The 26,567-nt window shown below is 38.9% G+C and overlaps 1 protein-coding gene across 2 annotated transcripts in view; it reads right to left on the minus strand.

Annotated features, from left to right (window-relative positions):
- Window positions 1-25,068, minus strand: part of gabbr1b (gamma-aminobutyric acid (GABA) B receptor, 1b) — a 148,070-nt gene extending 123,002 nt beyond the window's left edge. For both annotated transcript variants that reach the window (XM_065293708.1, XM_065293717.1), the window contains exon 1: window positions 24,479-25,068. The gene's annotated coding sequence lies outside the window, so the exon portion shown is untranslated. The remainder of the gene's footprint in view (window positions 1-24,478) is intronic.
- Window positions 25,069-26,567: the final 1,499 nt, after the last annotated feature.

Below are 26,567 nucleotides of genomic sequence, written 5' to 3' on the forward strand. Positions count from 1 at the left end.
AAGGGCATTCTAAGTAACAAATTTTGCGTTTAAAGGATTATTTTTTACTGCCGTCTGACGTCTAGGCAAATTAGCCCAAAAATAAATGAAATAAATTCAACCAAACACCTTGTAATCACTGCTGACTTTGCTTACATTATGGAATATCATCTTTTTATCTTTATTTTGGCCTTTGACAGACACCATAACTGAAGCAAAACATGCCGTTCATCTCTGTTCTTATCTATCTACGTGCTGTTCTTATCTACATTATTATTGACCTTTTGACAAATTTCTGTGCGAAACAACAGTTGGTGGTTTGAGTACTGTGGCATTTGATCTGATGCGATAAAGGAAATCAGAGATGTGCTTACAATGCCATCCAATGCCCTGAATCCGATATTTGCTATGTTATATATACATTATGTGTGCTACCAGATATGCACACATTTCACATTATGGAAAACAATGGTATCACAGATAACATTATTACATACTGATATTAAATATTTAAGGGATTTTTAAATTTTAGAATATTTCATTATTTTATTGTACAAATACTAACAATACTTAAGTTAACATATGTGTTAGTATGTTTAGTCTGATTTATTCAATTACTGCTTACCAAAATAAATTACATTTTTGCAAACAATGTCACTGATTCAGCAGTGCATTTGATCATGGACACAACAAATTGATAAAAAATATGAAAAATTTCAAAGGATAATAAAAGTAAACTACAGTATGCCTTTATTCTCTCAATTTCAAGTGCACTGCAAAACCGATAAATTGATGACTTATACAAATTGATAAATATATTGTCAAAAATTTGACTTTAAATATTCTTCCTTAACGCCAGTGATCCTAAGATGATGAAATGCACTGTCATACAAAATGGTCACTGGGGCGCTATGCATCTTCTAAAGAGTTTATATTACTACCTCAAAAGTACATATTTGTATCAAATGTATATATATCTGTACTCTAAATATGACCTTTATAGAGGATAATGCCCTTGTGACAGCTTGTGACCATATTTTAAGCATTTTATCTTTTATATATTTGAAATATATTTGAGTATTTCAAATATATATATATTTTTTATAGTAATGTTTGTTTCTGATAATTCTTCAATAACAATTAATTGCATAATTACGTCTTTATGTCAAAGACAACAATTTGGAGTTTGTTGACTGAGAAATGTTCAATGGGTGTTGATTATTTTTCTTTAAAGGAATAGTCTACTCATTTTCAATATTAAACTATGTTATTACCTTAACTAAGAAGAGTTGATACATCCCTCTATCATCTGTGTGCGTGCACGTAAGCGCTGGGGCGCACTGTGACACCTCGATAGCATTTAGCTTAGCCCCATTCATTCAATGGTACCACTCAGAGATAAAGTTAGAAGTGACCAAACACATCAAAGTTTTTCCTATTTAAGACGAGTAGTTATACGAGCAAGTTTGGTGGTACAAAATAAAACGTAGCGCTTTTCTAAGCGGATTTAAAAGAGGAACTATATTGTATGGCGGAATAGCACTTTTGGGAGTACTTAGACTCGCCTGAAAAGTCCGCTCCCCTTCTCCCTCTCATAATGGGAGAGGGAGGGTGTTACTGTGTCGAGTCGAAGTACTCCCAAAAGTGCTATTCCGCCATACAATATAGTTCCTCTTTTAAATCCGCTTAGAAAAGCGCTACGTTTTATTTTGTACCACCAAACTTGCTCGTATAACTACTCGTCTTAAATAGGAAAAACGTTGATGTGTTTGGTCACTTCTAACTTTATCTCTGAGTGGTACCATTGAATGAATGGGGCTAAGCTAAATGCTATCGAAGTGTCGCAGCGCGCTCCAGCGCTTACGTGCACGCACACAGATGATAGAGGGATGTATCAACTCTTCTTAGTTAAGGTAATAACATAGTTTAATATTGAAAATGAGTAGACTATTCCTTTAAACCACACACCTAACCTGTCAAATGTCTTAAAAATAGACACCAGAGCAATGTTTGTGGTAAGCATGGTATTAAAGGAATAATTGACTCATCCTTTGAATTATTTGAAAATAATGTACACCCGCGGTGTAATGGCACTCCGCTTCATGTCGTGCCGCATTAGCACTTTGGGTATGCCATATTTTATTATAATTCAACGGCCTGCGTCAATTATTCCTCACTTAACTTTCAGAAATTGTTTCATTTCATGTATTCACAACATATAGTCTTCTACTAATGGCTAAAATTGCTTTTCATGTTTTGTTTTTAATATTTTACAGATATATAGGCTAACCGTCCTTCCATTGTACACTACATTCAGATGTGACTGTCGGAGTTCGCCTCCTAGAGGCAGTAATGAAATTTCAGTTTAAATGTAAATCCTTGTAAACATTGGAGAGAAGCTCATTCAAGCACAAGAGCCTTTAATCTATGAATATAGTTATACTTAATAATTTACTTATAAGTAATCAATCGTTTTTAAAGGATTCAAGTGTTACTGATAAAGTTAAACAAAAAGGATTAATAATGTTCACCTTGCACACAGTGATTTAATTAAACCACACTGAAATGCATCACTTCAATACATCACAAATATTTTTTTTATTTCCAAAGCTCAAATTGGATCAGATAATTATGCACCCGCAGATGGGTGGCACCCCACGGTTGGCACACCACGCATCTCCTTCCGGTTTATCGGCTGTCATTTGTCATGTACAGTGGAAAGGTAAAAGTAACCACGCTGATTTTAAATCAGACAAAGATGACCCGCGGGCCAGATAAACGTGATTGAAGTGCCGGATTTGGCCCACGGGCTGCCAGTTGACTAGCCCTGGTCTACAGTATATGTTATGTCCCAAACCAATTCAAGTTTATGGTGCAAAAAACCCAAAACTCTATTTTGCACACTATTTTATCGTGCCCACTATTTACTGAACCAAACCATAAAACCGCAGCCTGTGTATTCGTCTTGATGATTTCTTATGGGCATTTCTTTAAGGCAGAGAAAGGAAACGTTTATTTATAATGGCCTGGAGAGAGGGTTGAAAAGATCATGAAAAACGAATTTCCGACTGTTTTCCCGCAATAAAAAATACTTCACAAACAAAATAAATGGACCTCAGGGAAAACAATAAATTAATAAAAAATGCATGACATGACCCCTTTAAATATTTATGAATCTCAGATTGCCAAGTGTCAAATTACATCAGCTTCCACAAATACACATCTGGGCTCCTGAGCATCAAGCTCAATCTTGGTGGTTACCTGGACCACCATCTGAGTTGGTTAAACTGGTCTTTTTTGATGATTTGGGGGGGGGTTGGGGTTCGGCTAACCAGCTAAACACTAGCTTGGCCAGACGGGAAGACCCTAAACAGCAGCTCAATCCACCAAGACACGGTTTTCAGATGCTTTTTTCTAGCAGAGCTAAGCTCTTCTAAGCTCTTCACCGCACCAGTGCTTCATCTAGTCAGGTCAGTGTAAATGAAAGGTGCTTTTCTCTCCAGCAGGTGGTAATGCCTGCACGAGGCCTTTTGAAGGAACTCCACAATCCATCAGAGCCCCCGCTGCGGGAGTTAAGAGTCCTGAGGCCAGATGTGAGAAAGACTCAATCTCCTCCACCGCTGGGCTTTAAAAGGCCACCTGGAATGGATTGGACCTCAACGCCAATCCCTGGAGTATGAGAAAGGCTTCGGGCAGGCAGCTCTGTATTCAACACTCTGCGGCAAAAGCGTGCTGGTGCACACAAAGGCATGAATGCGGCAACTCCGGTCGGCTTTAAACACCGCAGCTATGCCATCAGGGTTATTGTGTGCAATGAAAATGAGGAGTGGGAGCCACTTAAATGCACTGTGTTGATTGGATTGCAGAAAGGGACAGCACGGGGTGACCAACACACACGCATGTACGTGTATACACACAAACTTGAGGCTACAAACAAAACTGAGTGCTAAAGGGAAAATACACACTCAACGCAAGCAGCGAACTGGGGCTAATGCATTCTGGGTAAAAAGGATCTCGAAAAAATTCCCTATAGGTGTTTATAACAACACCCAGACTGCTGTTACTGGCAGAGGCACATCTGGACTTTACAACTAGTAGTCAACCAGGATTTGGATCAGGAATTACTTTTCAAAGCCATCTAAGGCGTGTGTCCACCAAAGCGTTTTTAAGTGGCTCTTTACAGACGCTTTGGTTGCAATTAAACAAACTATCCATGAAATAAATATGCTACTATGCTATGTATTATTTTTTATAGCTTGTTCTATCAACACATATTCGTATTGTGGTAAACAGGGAATATCATCTGGAAGTAACATGAATGCTTAAAGACAAGAAATAAAAGCCGCAATTACTAACTTTTTTGGTTGAAAATAAATAAAAACTAAATATACAATCAGTGTTAAAAAACTTCATAATGGTAAGCTAGGGTCGGATTTTGTGGGAAATGTCAGTTGTTTTTCAACAAACTTAAAGATAAGCATGTAAAGTTACCCGCACTTTTATGTTTCAAACAGAGAAGGCGATAGAGAGGCAAACATTACAGATTGCTACTTTAACCTTTCATTGGTGCTCATTGTACAAGTAGGGCTGCATTCCTCTCCAAATTTTTTATTCGATTTCATGAGGTACTGCGCAGACCCATCGATGTATGACATCAAATTACCTTGAGAGCAGTTTGAAAATTTTGTGACATCACACAGTCCCTTCAGAAAAACGTGAATATGCGATCGCATGATTCAACGCATAATGCACTTGGATTCATTGCATAAAATTGCTTATACCACGGGCTGTTTAAATACTCTGTTCTGATTGGCTGAAAGGTGTGCATTAAAACCGTTTAATGCACAGGTAGTTCCAGTCAGTTTGATTACAGTTCGAAATGAATCCGCTACTATAGGCGGTTTCAGCAGTAACAACATAAACAGCGGCTTTCGTGGTCCACACGTAACTTGCGGTAAACTCCGCTTAGAATAAATAACAACAAAGTTCTTTAAACGTAGTTTATTTATATAACGAGCAAAATAAACAACACCTAGATTACCTAGGAAACCAAAACATTTGTTATTTTCGACCATGTATTTGCTCAAGAGTTCAGTTTAGCAACTAGTCAGACCATTAAAAACACTGAAACCTGGAAGAAAAGATCGGACCTAACGCGTATCGCGTCATCGCACGTGTGTCCGATGAAACGTCTATAAACATTGGTTACCATAGTAACACAGTTACACTTGCGTGAGAGTTCTCTACACTTGAGTACACATGCCTCTGTTCAGTCTACCGTTGGACACGGACAGTGTTGCACGTGTGATGTGTAATGCGTCGGGTGGTTCTTCGCCTCTACGTGGTGCATTAAAATCCTTTAATGCATGGCTAGCCGTGGATTATCCCTTACATAAATATCCCACATATTCCACCGCATTTTTTAAGAAAACGTGCTGAAATATCACGATTTTTTGCATGCAACAATCACAAAAAAACTTGCGTTTTTCTAATTTCAATCCAAGTGCATTCTGGTCTATAGTGCAATCTGAAGTGTACATGTTAAACAGACTAGCTGACAGTGTCGGCCGGTGACATCTTTTTCGAGGGCGCAGGATGCGAAGCTCGTCACAACATGTATTTAGCTCGTCATGTTTCGGCGCATGATGTAAACCATATGCATCATGGATCTTGTAAAAATAAGTGCCCGCTGCAAACACATATAAAGGGTTTATGAAAAAAGAGACCAAATCCAATTCCTCACTTAATCTCATGGGGAATCATAGTTTAGTGTTAAGGGAGTGTCTTGCGAGTATTTTGTGAACGTGAGCATCTCTTTTATCATGAACCCTTTCGACGCGTCTACAGCAGGCACTTATTTTGACAAAATGCATGATGCATATGCTTCACATGACGCAACAAACACATATTTTGACATGACGAGCAACACACATGATACTCCGAAAACATATTTTGAGTTTGCGCCCCTAGGAAGAGAAGTCACCGGCCACCACTGCACGCTCCCTCTGACAAAATCGATGAACGAGGGCCTGTCCATATAAACTCCCTCGTCCAATTCATGAAGTGGAAAGCACTTCAACATGGCAGCAGGTATGCCCCCAAAGGGAAGTGCTTAGGGAAGTTTGCAAATGTGTATCTAAAAGTGGAATGGAACCATGGGCGTCAGAACTATTATATGTGGGTGGGACAAGACCCACCCACCTTTAAAGAGCAATAATACTGTCCAATGATATTGTTCACTTGTCAGAGCGCCATCAGTCAAATCCATTCCAATAGAGTAATGCCGTAATAAATTAAAACCCGTTCCTAGCTAGAGCTTTGACTTCCCCGCTCCTTTTTCCTCAAATCCATTCCACTTTGAGTCATTTGGAGTCCATATAAATTAAACTCCATTCGTGCAAACTGCACTCCAGCGAGGGCCATGACTCAAGGTAAACAAACCTTTTAGGCAATAAAAGCAAGTGTTTAATTAAAAGGCAATAGAATATAAGAAAATGGCCAATGTTTTGGACCCACCCACGTCTTTTTTGCTTCCGACGCCCATGAATGGCACGTACCGGCACGGTTGATTGCCACTGTATTTGTCCCGCCTCATCCTCAACACCAAAGTGCCATTGACAAGTGCACTTTAATTGAAAATTGCGACCAAAAAAAAAAAAATGCCCAGCATGCAATAAATGCCCAACGTCTCACCAGCTACTGCTGTTTTTAAAAGCGCAACCCTTCTGTTGCAAACAATTAAAAAATATGCTGGCCTCAGGGAAAAAAACCAGCATCATTAAAAGACATGAATGAAATAGTGTGATGAATGCAACTGACATTCTGCCAATAAAACAGAAAATTAAGATGTGACATACACTATAAAAAAAAATTGTCACACTATGCACCCCAGCTGTCACTGGGGCAGTACCCTTTAAAGGAAAACACCACCATTTTTTTATATTTAACTATGTTCTTACTAGGGATGCTAAACAATTAATCGCAATTAATCGTTAGCAAAATAAAAGTTTTTTTTTACATCACATATGTGTGTAAACTGTGTATAATAAATATATATAAATATATATATATATATATATATATATATATATATTAATATGAACACATTCATGTATAATGTTAAGAAAAAAAAATGTATATATTAAGTATTTATATTTATATATAATATAAATTATACATAAATATACAAATTTATATACACATGTAAACATTTCTAAAACATATACATGCATGTGTGTACATTTATTTATACAAATTTATTATACACAGTTCACACATATATATGATGTAAACAAAAACTTTTATTCTGCTAACGATTAATCGCGATTAATTGTTTAGCATCCCTAGTTCTTACCTCAGCTTAGACAAATTAATACATACCTACCTTTTATCAATGCGTGCGCTGATTCTTTTTACAGCATGTCGTGAATTTGTTAGCATTCAGCCTAGCACCATTCATTCCTTAGGATCCAAACAGGGATAAATCAGATAAAAATGAGAACTATATTGTATGGTGGAAGAGCACTTAGTTTGCAGCACTTCAACCTCAGGCACAGTAATATTGACGGAAGTTTGAGAGGGAGGGGGAGGAGTCAGGAGTGATGATGTTACTGTGCACTGAGGTCAAAGTGCTGCAAACTAAGTGTGGTATTTTGTGCCACCATACTTACTCGTGTAACTACCCATCAGTCCCTACAGAAAAACGCGATTATGCGAGTGCATGATTCAATGCATAATAAGCCAAAGTCCGCATATTTATTCATTTATTTAAATTGCACATTTCTGGTCACAAAATACGCGGGACTTGCATTATACTTGCAAATATATTTCCTAATCCCCGCATTTTCGTAGCAAAAAGACATATTTATCTTAGCAGAAAGTTGAAAAATGTTGCATGTACTTCACACAAGCGCAGCCATGTCCCGTTGTCATGGGAATGATAGGAAGTGATGTGATTACGCGACGTGAACATCAATGAAAAGCTGCAAAAGCTACAAACTGTTTTGCAAGTTCACACAGTTTTTGCAACTTCACGCAATTTCATTGCATAAAATTGCATAAATATTGCGCATATTCCATCAAATTTTTTAAGAAAACGTGCCACAAGATCAAGGATTTTTACCTGCAACAATCACAAAAAAGTCTGCGTTTTTCTGGAAGGACTGACTCATATAACAATCTTTAAATAGAGAAAACGTGGAAGTGTTTGTTGGCTTCTAAATTCAGCCCTGTTTGGATCCTAAGGAATGAATGGGGCTAGGCTAAATGCTAACACATTCACGACGCGCTGTACAAAGATTAAGTGCACGCATTGAGAAAAGATAGGTATGTATTAATTCGTCTAAGTTGAGGTAAGAACATAGTAAAATATTGAAAAACTGTGGTGTTTTCCTTTAAATAGGTCCATTACCATTAGGTACAGATATGTATACATTTGGTACCATTATGTAAATTTAAAGGGGACAGAGAATGAAAAACCATTTTTACCTTGTCTTTGTTGAATAATGGTAGTCTACCCGCATTCACGAACATACAAAAAGTGCTAAACATCTCAGTCTCATAGAAATTCCTCTTTTAGAAATGTCAGCCAGAAAACGGCCCAATCTGAAAAACTGATGCTTATGACATCACAGGCATCTCACTGCCCCTCCACTTTAAAATAATTGGCTACATTTTTTGAGTGGCAGCAAAGTCAGCCAATCAGTAATGAGATTGCAAGTTAAGCCAGTAGGGGGAGCCAAATAGGTGCAAAACCACTTGTTTAAAATCCCCCACCCTAATAGAGCTATCTGAGAGAGGTTTTTAGGAAGCTTCTAAGGCATTACAGACCCAAACAAAAAAATTTTGTCTACATGTCACATCACAGAACAAGGATAAATACCCCGTTCAATCATTCTATGTCACCTTTAATATACTTATATGTATCTTTAAGGTACCAATAAGCTCTCTTTGGTACCCAAAAGTGCAATAGGCAGTCCCAATAATATCTGGGATACATATTTTGACCATTTTTCTAGACATGCTATATAAAAATACCCAACAGCGTTATTTTTAAGACACAATGCTGAACCAACATGTGCTACTTGCTATTGTTAGTCAGACCCACAGGTCTGAAAAATCCTTTTTCTTCCTTGTCAGGCTTTAATTAAAAGAGTATTCAAAAACTGAACTTAGCTCTATTGTTTCCTCGAAGTAAAACTGGCAGCGAAGCTTACATCTCCAGTACTTTGTTTAACACTTAAACCCCAGTAATAAATCTTCCTATTAACTCACTGTCCGATTGGTTCAGTAGTGGATTTATTAGCTTAGTAACTCCTTTTCTTTCCCTCCACCGATCTGTCACTCACGCATTTAGAGCCAACTATTGGAACGAGTAAATAGAAAGTCCATTTAGACTACACACAGACTGAAATATGTGCCTAATTTACCCAAAATGCGTGATCGCTGCCACAAACTACATCCTCTAACTGTACGGTGGTGGATAAATCTGTCTGAATCACAGATGTTGGAAATACAAAGCAAAGTGCTGTGGTGTGCAGTATCGACTGGTCTAAGGTGTTTCTTTAGTGTAAGCTTAACCAGGCCTGTCATTTATTCCCTCTTACATACACACAAACACACTCACATAGCGGTTCCTGAAGTCTTTTTCTTTGGCTGCTTCTGATCTCCATCTGGTCTTGGGTTTATCGTCGACTGCCAGCTCTCTCTCCCTCTCCCGTGCAAATCAGGCTTAGGACACAAACATCATTATCTTTACAAAACGCACGCGTATCTAAAGCTAAAAACCATAATGTTAGCATAATGTTGGAGAAAACCTGCCCGCAAACTCAACGTCCAACGCAACAGCCGGCCATTAATCACGACCGCAGTTACACAAAACACACACTGAAGCCTATTATCAGCCATTTTGGAGGAATAATGCCGTACAGACGTTAGCGTCCCCGTGTAAGGGCCTGATAAGAAAAGACATCAGCGGCGTACGCGTCCCAGCGGCCAGGCATACTAATGAAAGACGCTAAATAAGTGACAGGCTCCTGTGAATGTGTAATTAGTGCCGTTTGCTATTACTTACTATTGTTCATACTTTCATACCGTTCATGCAATACTGTAGGTTACGCTGCGTGAGGGATTGAGGAGAGATGTGGTGGTAATTCAAAGCGATCAGATATGTGGAGTGTGATACTGTAGGAGATTTAACAGATTTGCTTTAAAGGAGAGATCTGAGGGCAGAACATTTTTTTGGATTGTCATTAGAATAGAAATCTTGTCATTACATTTTTAGCACTGATATTTGTACTGAACAGAGGATCAGTTTAGCACTAATGGACAGTAACAGCACCCTCATCTCCCTTCGCAGAAAATGGTCAAATTTGAGATGAAATGACTGTGCACCAGAGCCACATCCATCGCTTTTAAAGGGACAGTTTACCCAAAAATGAAAATTCTGTCATTGTTTACTCATGTTGTTACAAACCCGTATACATTTCTTTGTTTTGATTAAGGTTGTTTTCACATATGTTGGTGCGCACCGTGGTGCGGCCTCGGAGCGCACCAAAATACATTGTATCATTTTTCAGTTAGTGCGGTCCGTGTTGACATATATATATTTTTTACTTTACTCGAAATGCCGCACCGTACACCATGTGACAACGGTCAGCGCTGTCATTGGTCTCTGACGGCTCTTACCGTCTCATGACCACCCCCACGTTTCCACGACAACCAGCTTGACAGAGAGAGCGCAGCTATCAAGATGTGGAGATAAACGATGCACGTCTTTGCGAAGTTTCTTTGCTTTAACGCGAAATTGCGTAGCTGTTCTATTAAAGCCTTTCTCACGGAGCCGTTTGCTAAAAGCCCGTAATGTCACTATTTGTGTGTGGAGGACAGCTATGCATTTATAAAATCATCAGCTCAAACGTAAAGGAGACAGCGAATCTCTATGCAACGGACCAGGATTGGCTTGTTTGTTGTTAACCCACAATATAACACCCGGCTCACGTCCCAACGAAAGCCCAGTGGCTCAAACATGTGGAGAACTTCCTGTATTTGGTTCGGCCCGAGGTCCAGCAGTGTTCACACCACAGGTGGGTCGGCCCAGAGTTCGGCAACAGCCGCTCCGAGACCACCTGTTTAGAGCGGTCTCGAAACGGTCGTTTAGTGCGCACCCGAGTGCGGCTGTTGTGTTCACACTGACCCAAATGCACCGTACTCGGAGCGACACGTAATTTGGGCCGACCTAAACAGTGTATATGTGAAAACACCCTAACACGAAGGAAGATATTTTGAAGAACCAATCAGAAGCCCCATTCACTTCCATATTGGGAACAAAGAATACTATGAAAGTAAATGGGGCCTCTGATCGGTTTCCTCACATATCTTCCTTCGTGTTTATCAAAACAAAGAAATGTATACAGGTTTGTCAACATGAGAGTGAGTAATGGCGCTTTTCCATTGCATACTCCACAGTTTGGGTCGGGTCAGCTAAATTTTGGGGGCTTTTCCAATGGGTGCAGTACATAGTACCCAATATGTTTTAGTACCACCTCAGTTGGGGTTCCAAGTGACCCAAGCTGATACCAAAACGTGACGCGAAAACACTGTAGATCACTGATAGGTCTGAGAGATTCGTCACTACCAGCGTCACCCATGGCTCTACGCTAACCTTTTTCCCAAGGAGTACATGGGTCATTCTATAAAAAGGTGGAAATCGGGTGATGGAAATCTGCTTAAACGAACTTCTTTCAACATACCCAAAACTTCTAAAATAGCATTAATTAACTTGTCAAATCTATGAATCCGCAAAACGGGGAGCTTAATCTATTTTTTACTTTTTAATACATTTTATTTTAATAAAGAATCCATGAGTCGTTTATTTGTCATTGGTGTTACCTGTGATTTAAACAACATTAATGTTTATACTAAACATTTTTCTCATTACAGCTTGTGTATTTAGTTAAAGTTGAGTAGAGGAATGATAACAGCAAGAAAAAGAATTGATTATTAATATTTGTTTAATTAAATTCTTCATCTTTACCCAGCATTGTAGGAAATTATTTGATTCTCAGTTTGACTTTTTTCTTTAAAACCAACAAAAACAAAAATATTCAACCAAAAAGGCTTTGATGCAAAGACTGAAATACCAACAATGTCTTACATCCCATATCAACAACAAAATATTACTAGAAAGTACAAGAAAATACATTCATAACACCAAAACTTTGTTTAACACCAATGACACAATGTAACACCAATGACAAAATTAGAATATAATAATAGATATGGCAAACATTAGGCTAGCTTCTAATAAGAGAAATTATACTTTTAGATTTCACAGTAAAATCAGGTGTATGTTTGTCAGCGCGATACGCATACAGTGGTGCAGGTGCTGGGCTGTGAGCAATGGGCGATTAACTGTTGCTTCTTTTAATTGCATTCTTGTGTGAGAACGATGACTCGCATAATATTTGAGCCTTTGTCTGCTCTGAATTTCAGAGAAACGCCAGGATCTTTATCTCTAGCTCACAAAATCGTTTCAATGCGTTTCCTTTAGTAAGACATCTAATGTCATTGTGGATAAGCAAGTGATCATTGAGCTGACATATCAGACAACAACTGTCGGAAAAGGTGGTGTTGTAAGCCGGAAATACAACAAATAAAGTTAAAACAGCCATAGAGTCCATGGTTTCTTAACTCACCACTGTCAGTCATCGCATCTTGAGATGCGGGTGCGACCGGGGGAGGCTCGCATTGCGGACCAAAACGCGAATATACATATTATAAACAGATGACACAGCTGCTCGCGCCAGTCATGTGACTCGCGCTCAGCATCTCATGCTGTATAGACCCTTTTACTGTTTCTACACAATGATGACGAGGCAGCACATGGGCGTGCATTTAGGCAACGGAAGTTTAGCAAGAATCAGCACTGAAGCATCACAGACAGAGAAAGTTATTTTAAAAAGTTAACTTTATCAACTTTTTCAACACAGCTACCAGATCCGTGTACTGTAGAGGAGTGGATAGAAGACGTTAGCAGATAGCCAAAAATAAAGTTGCCAGATACATATATACGTATATTAGTATATTATATTAGTGCAACCAAACGCAACAACCAGACATTTTGATGCTGGGAAACCGTTTTAATAAACTTTCTGAGTTGCTAACACGTTAGAACCAATGGTGAATAACACCACTTCTGTTGCCGAAATGCGCGCGCAGGCTACCATTTATTTTCAAGGGGAGTGGCCGTTTGCCAGCGACAAGCGACGAGCTCGCTGCTACGCAAGCAAGGTGGGGCCAAAATAGACAAGCAGGCTATTTTATGCAAATGCTGAGCAATGCGACAAAGCGGCTGCCAATCGGAGTGAAGTGGCAGCGTGATGTAGGCCTGTGGCCAAGTCTAAGAAAATTATTCAAGATGGCGGAAAATGGATATTTCTGTATATATCTGATAAGTTTGACATTTTATCTCATATATTTTGTTACTTTTATCGAGAAAAAAATACTTTTAATCCAAAAACATCGTTCTTGTAACTTAACAATACCTCTAAAGTGACTTTTGATACCGCTTTTAGATACTAGCCAAGGAACGCCCATCAAGCGAGTGAGTGTCGCTCGGTGTCGCTCACTTTTGTAGCTAATGTGACTGTAGGGTGAGATAGGGGTGGGCGGAATGACCAAAAATCTATTCCACGGAATGAGTCATTTTATTTCACGGAACGGAATATTTGACGGTATACATGTTTTTCAGTTTATATTGTTTTTTGATAATAAAAATGTACAGAAATACACCACTCACTATAGCTTTTAACTAAATGCTCACCACAGTTTTAAAATATGAGCAATTTAAAGTTAATAATGTTGCAGTGAAAATGCCCAGAAGATAACAACAGCTAAGTCTTGATTAGACAGAATCTTGTTTTTAATTGAGTTATTAATTTTATAGACTATTGAAGCTATAGTATGGCTTCATTGTATTTTGTATTTATGCATACATTACATTAAACATATGCAATATGTAAAATGAACAGGTATAAATATATGCAAAAACCTACAGACAGGATAAATACCTACAGTATAGCCCATATGAGAGACGAAGCTATAAATGTGACAGGTGCTATGATGTGATGATCATAAAGTTTGTTTTAAGATCTTGACGCCCTTTACTTTCTATTATACCTTAACATTTGCATCTCTTTCTTGTCTTTCCGATCAAATATGTTTGTATAAGCAAATGGCGCATCAAACTACGTCGCTCCAGCAGCGCACCTCACTGATATAAACGCGAGTTTTGTTTTAGCTTGCTTAAAGTTCAGAAAACAACTATTAGCATTATGTGCGAGAAGATCTCTTTATTTCGCGTCGCAGCTCCTTGCGCTTGCCTAGAGAGACCTCTGCACACAGGGACCGGCCGGCCGGCTGCTGCATGAGGAGAGAGCGCGCGCGAGAGAGAGAGCGCGAGAGCGAGCAAGACAAGAGTCTTGCTGCGTGACCCGCGGTGGATTCACTGGCACTTATTATAAAAATTACACAAATAACTCATTCATTTTTTATAAGTGAACTATTTTACATGTTTTTCCGTCACACTCAGTCTAACATGATGGAGGGCAGAGTTAGCCACGCCCACTAATTTGCATTCCGCGGAATAGACGGAATAGAAAAATCTGTTACGTCTGACATTTTATTCCGCGGTAACGGAATATACCGTCATACCGCCCAGCCCTAGGGTGAGATGATGCCGTCAAGCCGCATTCAGACAGCCAGTGATGTTATCGCTCTGTGTTGCCCATCTCTTTCAATGTGGCATTTCTAAATCTGCTTGTCATAAACAAATGAGTACCATCCACTCCAGTAACTGACGAGAGAAGGATGACGTGAACTCCACTGCTTCATTCTTATTGGTAGTTGCTCCTGAAATTCGCTCAACATTTGCATAAAGTTGAACTTTTATTAACTTTCTCGCATCGTTGGACACGCCCATACGGTCGCCAACAGTCACTTCCGTTTGTGCCGCCAGAAGTCGCCAGGTTTCCATTGAAATGAATGAGATTGCGTCGCTCTGCTACTGCTGGTCGCTGTCTGTCTGAATGGGGCGTAACTGTAATTGCGACCCCGTCCTCTTGCATGCTTTTCATATAAAATCAATGGTATGCTTCGCTTCATTGCACTGTTGTTCAGTGTATTGAGAACACTGAACACTCGCACACTGGGGTCCTAAATAATTTTACAAGTTCGCACATAACTATTTTTAGGCGCAAATGCGAGTGTACTGTGGAGTCCTGTCTCCACTATAATGTAAAAGATTTGCTTTACCTTCATGCTAGCTTGCGCTGTCTCAAGCAAACCTGTTGTCATCTGTGCTCTGCTATAAGTTCCCAAACTCCCATTAAGTAATGAAAAACATTCACAGGTTGAGAATCAGGAACACCATAACAGTTTTTTCCAGACTTGGAGTTTGTGGCGGCACAATTGTGAAGTGCACGTCCGCATATATGCTTAAATGCAACTTAAATTAGGCTCATTGACTGACGCCACCAGTGTATGTACAGAAACTGTCATGTGAGACAGAGGTAGTGATAAGCGCGATGTGCAAACATCTATTTGTGGTGGTCAATTGTAATTTTGTGGCGGACTGAGAAATAAATAAATGTATGGAAATGTACAACGACGCTCTCAGCCGTATGATGTCACAGCAGTAGGCAGCGCAAATATAACGGCACGCCTATAATCCCTCCCACTTCGAAGTGATACTAAACTTGATGAAAAAGCTAACAAAGCCAAATTGATGTGAACTGACCCTCACCTAAACCGTAGGGTACTATGAAATGGAAAACGAATTTGAAAGCGAAATAAATGATGACAAAATGTTCATTTTCTGGGTGAACTATCGCTTTAACTGTGTCCAAGCCCTGTGTACAGTTTATAGGTCCAAATCAATTCTCTCACTAAAGCTGTTTTTCATCATTGATTTTTCAATTTACCATTATAGAGTTTTAACTATTTTCGATTTTTCAAGTTTTAAAGCTTTTCCGAATTTAGAAAATAACTCTTTCCCTCCCTAAAGCAGCAAAACTCCACAAGCCAGCGTTTGATAGACAAGTCTGATCGAAGATGCATAGAGGACTGCTTTTATGTACACTCGCACAATGTCCGTCATCCGAAAAAGGCAAAACAAAATCAATATGTCGTATGAAAATAGATTTGAACTCTTCTTAAAGACTTTGCGGTCACTATCTACAAATTGCAGACATGATGTCTAGGGATGAGGAAGGAAATAAGAAATGGCAGAGGGAGATAAAGAACCAAGAAATAGAGAAAGTGGTAGATGGGGATAGGATTAGAGTGCAGATATGAATCGTATTAGTATCGAAATAGCATCCGTGTGAACGAATTACCATTGGGAAAGGCTAAGACAGGGGCTTAGGAAGCTGACCCTCTGGATTTCAAAGCATCATTGATGCGTTAAGTTGCTTCTCCTTCCTGAGGCAGGTGGGTTCAACACTTGCGCGATAGTGTGAACTGTTTAGCGTCTTATCACCTGTGTCGAGACTCCAAACGTCACGCCGGGTGTGAAAGATCAACGGGAAAACAAAAGCAGCATGGGCTGAATGAGCTACATTGTCCTGTAGAGATACCCCCTCTGTACGTACATAAAACAGCATTGGGGAGACAAGTCGGGTGCTTGTCACAGTAAAAGCCTTTAAGACTTTGTTTACTCTCATACTTAGCATTTCATGCATTTGGCAAATGCTTTTATCCAAAGCGACATACAGTACAATGCATTAAAAGGTATACATTTTGATTGAAAGCATGATCTCTACTCTGTGCCATTAATCCTTTAAACTTTGGCAAAATGAGCTGAATGATTCCCGAACAAAAGTCATAAGAAGTCTGATGACCAATCAGATTGGAACTGATGATTTTTCCCTAGTTTGCCATTTTAATGTGCAGGTTGCATCAGACGCTCTGCGAATATTATCAGTGTGGCACAACACAATACGAACAGATGCAAACCTGGATTTATCAGTGAATCTGTCTGAGGTAACAGTGAAATAGGTGAGAGGAAAAACATCAAGATTCTTGTCAGAGTCTATGTCAGCGAGTGGGCGACAGAGAAAAAATAAAGGTGTAGTACTCATCACGGCACCGCCTGTACTTCATCCTCTTGGGTCTCACTGCCCCGACCTCGCATGCCTCTCAGAGAAGTGCATTTACCTGCCGGCCAAACCGTAATGCAGTTCAATCTGTCAGCCTCCAGCAACTTGTACACCTGCCGCAACGGTTACTAACCTCAACCCGAATAGTTGAGGAACGAGTCAATTAGTCTGTCCATCAGCGGGGCTTTCCTGGCCGCTGTAATGGCCGTGTTAGTCCAAGAAGCTCTTCATCTGTGGAGTTATTACAGCCTTTCTTCGCCCGGCTTGAGTCAGCAGTCATGCAGGGTGGATGTCTTCTCGTAACGTCCTCCCTTAGTGATCCGTCCTGTCAGTCAGCACAGCGTGCGTCTACCGCAGGAACTGGCCACTCGCTCAACGTGTAAATGTGCGTGTAAGTGAAGAGCACTGACTCACTAAAAGTGATAACTACGCTGAAGTTTATGTCAGGAACACTGTCAGTTCAGGAGAAGAGAGTGGGAAAAAAGATGGTTAAATGAAAACTGCTTTACGCCTGTTTGAAAGTTTAATTATGAATATATTATCTGTGCATAATGAGAAAAATTATTGTTTTGGTAAAAACATGCTGCACCTCTGAAATGACATTTAGTTTTGGCTGACATCATTATGGTGGCATAGGCGGGGCAAAAGCAAATATACTGTAACACTTTGTATAATTCTAATTTATTGAAATCCAAGCCTTCCCTACACTCTTCAAATATTTGGGTTGTTTTAAACCGTGGTTGGGTAACAACATCAACACCAAAGGTTTATTTAAAACCCAAAGGCTGGGTCTGTCCAATATTTACCCAACCACGGTTTAAAATAACCCAACAATTTTAAGAGACATGAAGAGTTCAGAAACAAAACCCTCTTAAGAGCATCTGACATGTTTTCTTGTAAATTAGCTTTTTTTTAATCAGGCTCATATTTTTAGGTTCAGTTAGTTCACTGTAATGGCAATGAAATTGAGATTACTGTATAAGTCATGCCATATGTGAGTTTTGTTATATAATTGTTTTTTTAAGAGAGCACCAATAGTCCAATTCATGTTTTTACATTTCCTTTGGTGTGTATGTGTGTATTAGTACATGTTAACAATATGCAAAAGGTACAAACCCCAAAGTAAACGATGACGTGAGCTATCGGTTCCTACGTAAATCTCTTTTCTTGGACTACAACAAACACACGGATTGAAGGCAACTAGTGGTGTGACGAGACACTCAATTCACGAGACGAGACGAAACACAAGATTGGGTTCACGAGAACGAGACGAGATTTTTACACTTTAAAAAAATCCTCTATGATTAAATAAATGAAAAAGAAACAGAAATCATGTTATTTTTAAAAGTTTTAACTAATCTAGGACTGTCCCTAACAATTATTTTGCTTACTGATAATGAAGTAATTTATTATTTTTGGGTAATAAAAATAGACCCAAGTGAGCAGTAGCCTTTAAAATGACTTAATAACAAAGATGCAAAAATAATTGGTTCAAATAAAGTATTAAACCAAGTTACATTAAACAACAATAACAAACACATTACATTTGTGGCTTTTAAATAAAAAGCATTATGTATGTATTATAACAAATGCCTGCAGGGGGCGATAGTGGACTCGTCTCGCGGAAGCTATCTACACTTTCACTTTCACTTTAGACGAAGAGAAACGCATATTTTTTGCCAAACAATGTTTAAATCCATATTAATATTTAATATATGTCCATTTCTTTACACTATAAATGATTCAGCCACCGTCATTTTTTAGCAAGAACATGCAGACATTAAATCATGTAAACTCTGAGTGAGGGTTTAATCTGCTGAGACTTCACATCTGACACTGATCAACAGACAAACACAACGCGTCTCAGACTTCACACAAGTTCCCAAACGAACATTATTGGAAACCCAAACAAAAAGCGAACAAATAGACAAATATAATGCATGTATCGTAAAAGGGTCAAACAGAAAGCTGCATCCTCCGGAGGCCGCATATGCAGGCTGCATACGTCATCAAGGTTTATTTCAGATCATTAACTGAGCATTACATTCGCAAGTCGTGAGCATATTACAACAATTTGCGATTAACTAAATAATTAGTAAACTTTATAACTGTTAATATTCTCTAATAAGACAGTCTTTATGAAGTAAATGCAGTTTAAAAATACGACCTCCGAAGGATGCAGTCATTTGAGAAACGGCCAACATTTCACCTCCACAAGAAATCTTGCGAGACACATTTATTCTTGTGAGACACATTTAATCTTGCGAAATCTGGTCGCACGAGATCTCGTCACATCCCTAAAGTCAACTTGGGCTGCAACAACGAATCGATTAAATCGATAAAAATCGATTAATAAAAGTGTTGGCAACGAATTTCATAATCGATTCGTTGTGTCGCGTGACGCAGAGACGTTTAATAAAAAAAAAGGAAAAACTTCAGTTAAGCGCGGAGCGGAGTGAACACACTCGCATTGCGTCCCAAACCGCCTATTTCCATACTATATAGTAGGCAAAGAGTACGAGAAGTAGTGCTTTTCGCCTACTATATAGTATGGAAATAGGCGGTTTGGGAAGGAGCGTCGGTCTCTCTCGCGCACTGTTGCTTGCAGAGTTCGTCGCTTCAAAGACAGGGTGGAGAACAGGGCGGCGGAGAAAAGATAAAAAACAGCAAAGGTAGAGGAAAACCACATGTCAGTGTTTTACTCCTCCCAAACGTAAGCGCGTCACCTGGAAGTTATAGCCGGCAAAGAGGTAAACAAACAAAGACGACACGCTTATGCTTTATGGAGCGACGACAGCAAGTAAAAAAAGTTTCTAGAACGAATAAAAAACTCCAATGATATTAAACAAAGAAATTAAAACATTGAGAGAGAGTTGTATGAACGCTTTTCCCCGTCATGGACCTGTATGTTAAATCATTGCGCCGTCACTCTCCTGCTGTTCTGTACTGCGCGCTCCAGCTCATGACGAGCAAGGAGACGCGCGTGCCCGGCCCAACATACAGTACATCATACAGTAAGGGCCGCCTTTTGTTGCATAAACATCGTCTTACATTTTTTATGGCGAAGTAATGAATGGTGTATTTGCATTTTGCGCGGGAGTAGAAGACGCATCTTCCGTTTTCACAAGACACATTTATGTGGCCAAATGTACATGGAACAGTTTTAACAAATGAGATAGCTATCCGATCAGAGAAAACACATAAGTCAAATATAAGGTACAAAGCTGTCACTGGGGCAGTACCCTTTATAAAAGGTCCTAATATGTGCCATTTAGGTACAAATATGTATCTTTGAACTGCCAATATGTACTTTTGAAGTACTAATGCACTTTTTGGGTACAAAGGTGTTCCTTTTTGAAAGGGTACTGTCCAGTGACAACTTTTATACTTTTATTTCTGAGAGTGTACTCATATATCTTTTTGATCCCATCAAGAGAGGCTTCTTGATGGGAAATGCATCATAAAAAAAAACTCTATATATTTGGCAGATGTAAAGCATACATGTGTATTTGTTTGTGTAAGTCCATTTTTATTTTATTTTATTATTATTGTAACAGGTCAGGTGTGTTCAAGGAGCAACATGTTTGTGCAATTTCTTCTCTTTTAGTTCTGTTTTGAATAAGGGGTTGGAAATGAATGCTTTTCTTGTTTTTTGTTTTTTATCCGATTCATCGATTAATCGAACAAATAATCGACAGATTAATCGATTATTAAAATAATCGTTAGTTGCAGCCCTAAAGGCAACAGTTTACTTACATTTTTTAGTAATGAAATAGGTGCCCTTTAACAAATTTGACTGTCTTTCGCTGCAAACCCCTTTAAGCGTGTTCTTTGGACAAAAACCTCCACTTTAAAAAAAATTACTTCTTTGGACAAGACATAGCACATTCACACAGTACGTTGGTCTCAGAAAATGTTCGTAAAATTGGCAGAGAGGCTTCTGTGCGAACACAAACACATCCCTTAAAGGACCTAGCAACATTGCTGTAACATTCACGCAAAGCATTCTGTGTGAACAAGACGCAGAAACAATGCCATAAGGGATGTGCCATAGTGAGGACGCGCATTTCATTACAACAAGATGTTATGGTTCAGCTATTTGTCTCAAGAATTTATACGCAGATCAACATTCACAACGAGAAATGTCGTCAAACTACACTGAAGCAGAAATCAGGGAGCTTGAACAGAACAGCACATCACGCGCTCCTTATGATCTTTTCATAAATTAAACTGCAAGCGCCTGGTTTCTCGAGAGAGAAAAATCACGGATAATTAGCAAACTTCAGATGCTGTGGAAAAACTACCAAGTGCAGGACTTTAAATACGTCATGTGTCTTTACAGAATCTTTACGGTATGTGTGTGAATGCATGGACCCATCCCGGAAAATGGCGTTTAGCGTATTCTGCCAACAAAGTGGTATTTCTGAATGGCCTGAGGCTGGGATTAAGCAGATTTAAGGCTAAGGTATTTGATAAACATGTATAATACATGCCGAATACATGCCATTAAACTGTCTCACTCAGAAATATGTTGCATTACGAAAGTAAAATGAGTTGCTCACATTGACTGCAATTGTAAACACAATTGTATGTAGGCCATGATCTCATTCACAAACTACTTTATCCAAACAAAAATGTTTGTACATGGGTCAAATACGCTGTGGACACTTCAAACAATTCAAGTAATTAACATGCAGTGCTGCGTGCCTGCATCTGCTTGTTTAAATCGATTATACAATGAGCAATTTAAGTATTCTGTTCCCTGTCTGTCTTCCTATCTGTCTATCTATCTATCTATCTATCTATCTATCTATATAAATAGCTGTACAGTCTTATTATCCAGATGCATGAATATAATGTTCCTTCAGCAGATCCACGTGGTCATGATAAAAACTTTATTATTCATCATTCCTCTAATTAAGATAGTTCATTAACTCACTCTCTGCCCTCACGGGGCTTTCTTTCGCTGATGAACACATAAGTAGTACGCTACGGAAATGCCAATTAACCCCATTTACGCTTCCAGACTCCACACCTGCACAAACTGCAAGAACATTGGCGCAAATATCTGAAAAGATACAATCGTCACGAACGCAAGAAAGCATTCGCTCTCTTTCAGATACGCACATAGGCAGTACTTATTTACGCATTATGAATACATGATGGTACGTAGTAGATACGAAATGGTAATTTAACAGCGAACAAACAAAATCACAATTTCAAATACAGCTGCAAAGGTGAGTCACACGGTTTGATTGCCAATTTGCAGTATGTGTCAGCTATAAAAGAGATCTGACAGTTAGCACTCTGATATGCGAGTCTTCAAAGCAACAAGAGGAAAATAACACAGCGCTACAGAGGCGGAATAATCGCTGCCTAAATTACAGGTGCATCAGTCACAAAAACTATAAAATGACTTGAAATGTCAAGAAGTACATCTCAAAAATACAATCCACATGCCAAACATGCGCAACCGCATCAACAAGATAGAACACAGTGGCTGAGAGTTGCTGCTCACTGACACAGCATAGTTAAATGATACACAAGTGTGGCTTGAAACATTTTCACAGAAGTGAAGAGACTTGTAAGTTTCACACCGGCTGCACCTCACAAGGGACGAATTTACTGCATGGCCAGCAACTTGTTAAAGGTTTTGTGAGGCAAACACAGCAAAAGCAATAAATGTGGGTAGGAGACAAAACCTTGTACTGATGGGTCATATTTCAATCTATTACCTATACCGACAGCAGAGTGTTTAGTGGAGGCCAAATTATGCCTTTTATTATGGTCCCATGATTTCCAAAGATTTTATACTGAAACCAATGAATAGGAGAACTTTTTGCATGTACATTTAAGCATTTAGCAGACGCGTTTATTAACAAAAAGCAAGGAAAAACAGCAAAGCTGTCATAGGCAAGCAATAAGACAAAAAGTATAGCACAATATTTACATTACACTAAATGTAAATGTAAAACGCATTTGAAAGGCCTTCAACACCTGCACCTAGAGTAAAAATACTGCTCAGCTCCAACATTAAAATATACTGTAGTATACTTAAGTATTTAATATAGTAAACTATAGTAATAGTACAGTACAATACTACACTTAAAAAAGGCTGGGTTGTTTCAAACATAGTTGGGTAAACTATATGGGCAAACCCAATCATTGGGTTTATTTGAACCTGCACATGGTTAGGTCATATACAGACATCTTCTAGACGATTTAAAAATTAAAATGGTAAAAAAGTGGAAAATAAGAAAAAGCCCAACCACTGGTGTAAAATTAACTTTTAACTGCTGGGTTGTTTCAACCCTTGGTTGGGTAAAATATGGATATTTTCTAGGTTAGGGTATTTTTTTAATTATATAGTATACTATAGTATTTTGTAGTATTAACTATAGTTATACAACGGGTCTGTTGAATGCTGTTTTCTGATTGGTTGAGAAATGTTCCACGGGTATGCATTATTTTTCGATAATCGCACACCTTACTTGTCAAATAACCGTGGTATAAGTAAGGAATAATTGACTCAAATCCTTTGAATTATTTGAAAATAATGCACACACTGCTTCGCATCATGCCGCATTACCACCTTGGGTGTGCATTATTTTCTTATAATTCAATGGCCTGTCATCAATTATTCCTTACTTATACCACGAGCCTGTTGAATGCTTTATTCTGATTGGTTGAGAAATGTTAAATGGCACGGTTATGCCTTATTTTTCAATAAACGCACACCTGACCTATCAGATGTCTTAAAATAACCACCAAAGCAATGAATGTGGTAAGCGTGTTAAAAATTGACTCCAGTCCTTTAAATTACTTGAAAATAATGCTTTGCGTTGTGCCGCATACCACCTTTGGTGTGCATTATTTTTGAAAATTCACAATTATTCCTTACTAAATTGACTAAAAACTATAGTATACTTTAACATTTACATAAGCAAGGTCAGATAACACTGACTATCTAGGAATTTTAGTACAGTGTACTATAGTAAATACTAAAGTGTATACTACAGTATTGTATGTGGGCTATCTACTATCTCAGCACCATGGACAGCAACCGGTCTGGGTGGCGTTCAAATACACAACTCGAGTACACACTTTGGGTCAAGTTGCCCATCTATCTATTTTCTAGTAGTGCCTGGTAATATTAAAATGTGGGACTTCTGCATTAAAGGAGCCGAGACGGTTTTTCTGATTAGAAGATAGAGTTGCTCCAAAATTAGGAACATCATACTGACAAACCCAAATTCAGTTAATTGGTGAACTAAATATCAGATATATGAGAAATCTGGTAAGCACAAAATGACACCACATTCACGTTCGATGATATCACTTACCGCGTCGTTCAGGCTCTTTTTTTGGACGGTCTGATGAGATGCTCCTTGAGGGATGCTTGATATAGCCAACGTTTGTGTATTTTTGCGCGTGCGTTTGTGTGTGTGTGTGGGGGGGGGGTTGCTTGCTCGCGACACCACAGGTAAATAAATGTGCTTAAATTGTTCTCACGGGCTATGTTTGATTAATCCTCACAGCTTCGTATTAAACTTCAACTGTCATGTGGCGCGAAATTGCTCTTGTACGATTAATATTGCGTGCGTCGCGTTTCGACACGTGCAAGATCGATCTTGCAGAATGATTGCTTTGCTATAGACGACTAACAGTCTGGTGTGAATTATAAATCAATTATAAAAGCAAGTTGCAATCTCAACGGATAAATACAGTTGTGATTGCCTGACTGTATGTATGTATTGCTCGATTACAGCGACTGACAACGACTACAATGAAGCGTACGCGACTAAAGAAACGATCTCAAGTCGGATTAGACGCAAACGTTTACACACTATTGTTTACAAACGTCGGACAATCGGAAATTGTACTCACGGACACTAGACGCCAGCGCACTTGCCATGATCCCGTGGCCTAAAAGACTCACCAAAATAGGCTACCAAATGTCGATGTGAATTAAAGGGTTCATAAGAGTATCCTATCCCAAAAAAGAATAAAGTGTCTCTTGAAAGGATGATAAAGGTGATGTAATATCAGCAAAAAGAAACACGGTAGCTACACACAGACAACGACGACAGATCGCGGAACCTCCCTCTCTCTCTTTCCCTCTCTATACTCTCGCGCGCGCGACGTCAGAGGGCAGTGCTCCTCATTCTCTCTCTCTCTCTCTCTCTCTCTCTCTCTCTCTCTCTCTCTCTAATCTGCAGTCTGTAGTGTGCACACTACATGAAGACACCGCCGATGGAGTAGAGTGAGATTTGGGCGCTTATTGGCTGATGGAAAGACAGATGGTGCGTTTATATCCCAGATAAATAGTGCGGACCTCCTCCCTGCGCACACTGGATGCTTTACAGGGACCAGCCAATGAAATCCCGTCCTTTTCGGTTCTCCTGTTCTGCTATACTGTCACTTTGATGTATGTAGGCATTCTGTCATTGTGTTATATGAATTCAGTTTGGGCTGGGAGGGAGAGACAACTCTGTTGTCATTTCCTGGACTGACTGCTTTTATCATCACAGTGCTTTCAAGACTGTACTGAAACGCATTCAACTTAGGGTTTGTTCTCAACCCATAAGGCTTAGTATTAAATGTCTGGTTTTGTAGAAGATTACCTTCTGTTTTGGTTGTTTGAACTTCAGTTTTAATAAAGCCTAAAGTTTAAACATTTCAATTAAATGTATTTTTTGGCATCATTGCAAAGCAGCTTTACAGATAATATTGTTGGGTAAAATATGGAAAAACCCAACTTTTGGTTTAAAATTACTCTATAAGGTTGTTTTAACCCATGGTCTGTGTTTCTCAAAGTGTGGGGTGAGTCAAAGATGTTGAAGATATGTTGGACTTCAGTGTAATACCTACAAGCACTGCATGTACAGTTTTCCCTAAAGATATTGTCCTATGTTCACATTTCTACTTTTCTACTTTTCTTTCTTTGTGCTATGCAATGCTGTCTTTTCCTTTCTGTATGGCAATGACATGGTCTGTCAACGAATTACAGTACAAACAGTAAAAGCGTAAATGTAAATTTTGTCCAGTCTCTTGCAATTAAACTCCCACATAACTTAAACTAAGATAACCTACAATTTACAATAATTGTCATCAACTTTAGTCATAGTTTACATCAGAACATCCCTCCAGAATAAACTGTTACATTGACAACATGACTAAACAATTTGACTGTCTTATCCATACTAGGATTGTATTGACTCCAGGAAGAGTAGTTGCTTGTGTGCAGCTAATGGAGCTTAAAATAAAATAAAATACACAATGACACAAGGACTTGTCATTCTGATGCCACTGACATGTTCAGTGACACATATATTTCTTTTTGAGAGATGAACTAAGGATTTTAAGTAAGAGAGTGGCTTTTGCAGGTTATCCACGGTGTTTTGCTATTCGTACAAATTGTTTTGAGAAATG

Source organism: Paramisgurnus dabryanus, chromosome 19, assembly GCF_030506205.2.
Source record: "Paramisgurnus dabryanus chromosome 19, PD_genome_1.1, whole genome shotgun sequence".
Taxonomy (NCBI): Eukaryota; Metazoa; Chordata; class Actinopteri; order Cypriniformes; family Cobitidae; genus Paramisgurnus; species Paramisgurnus dabryanus.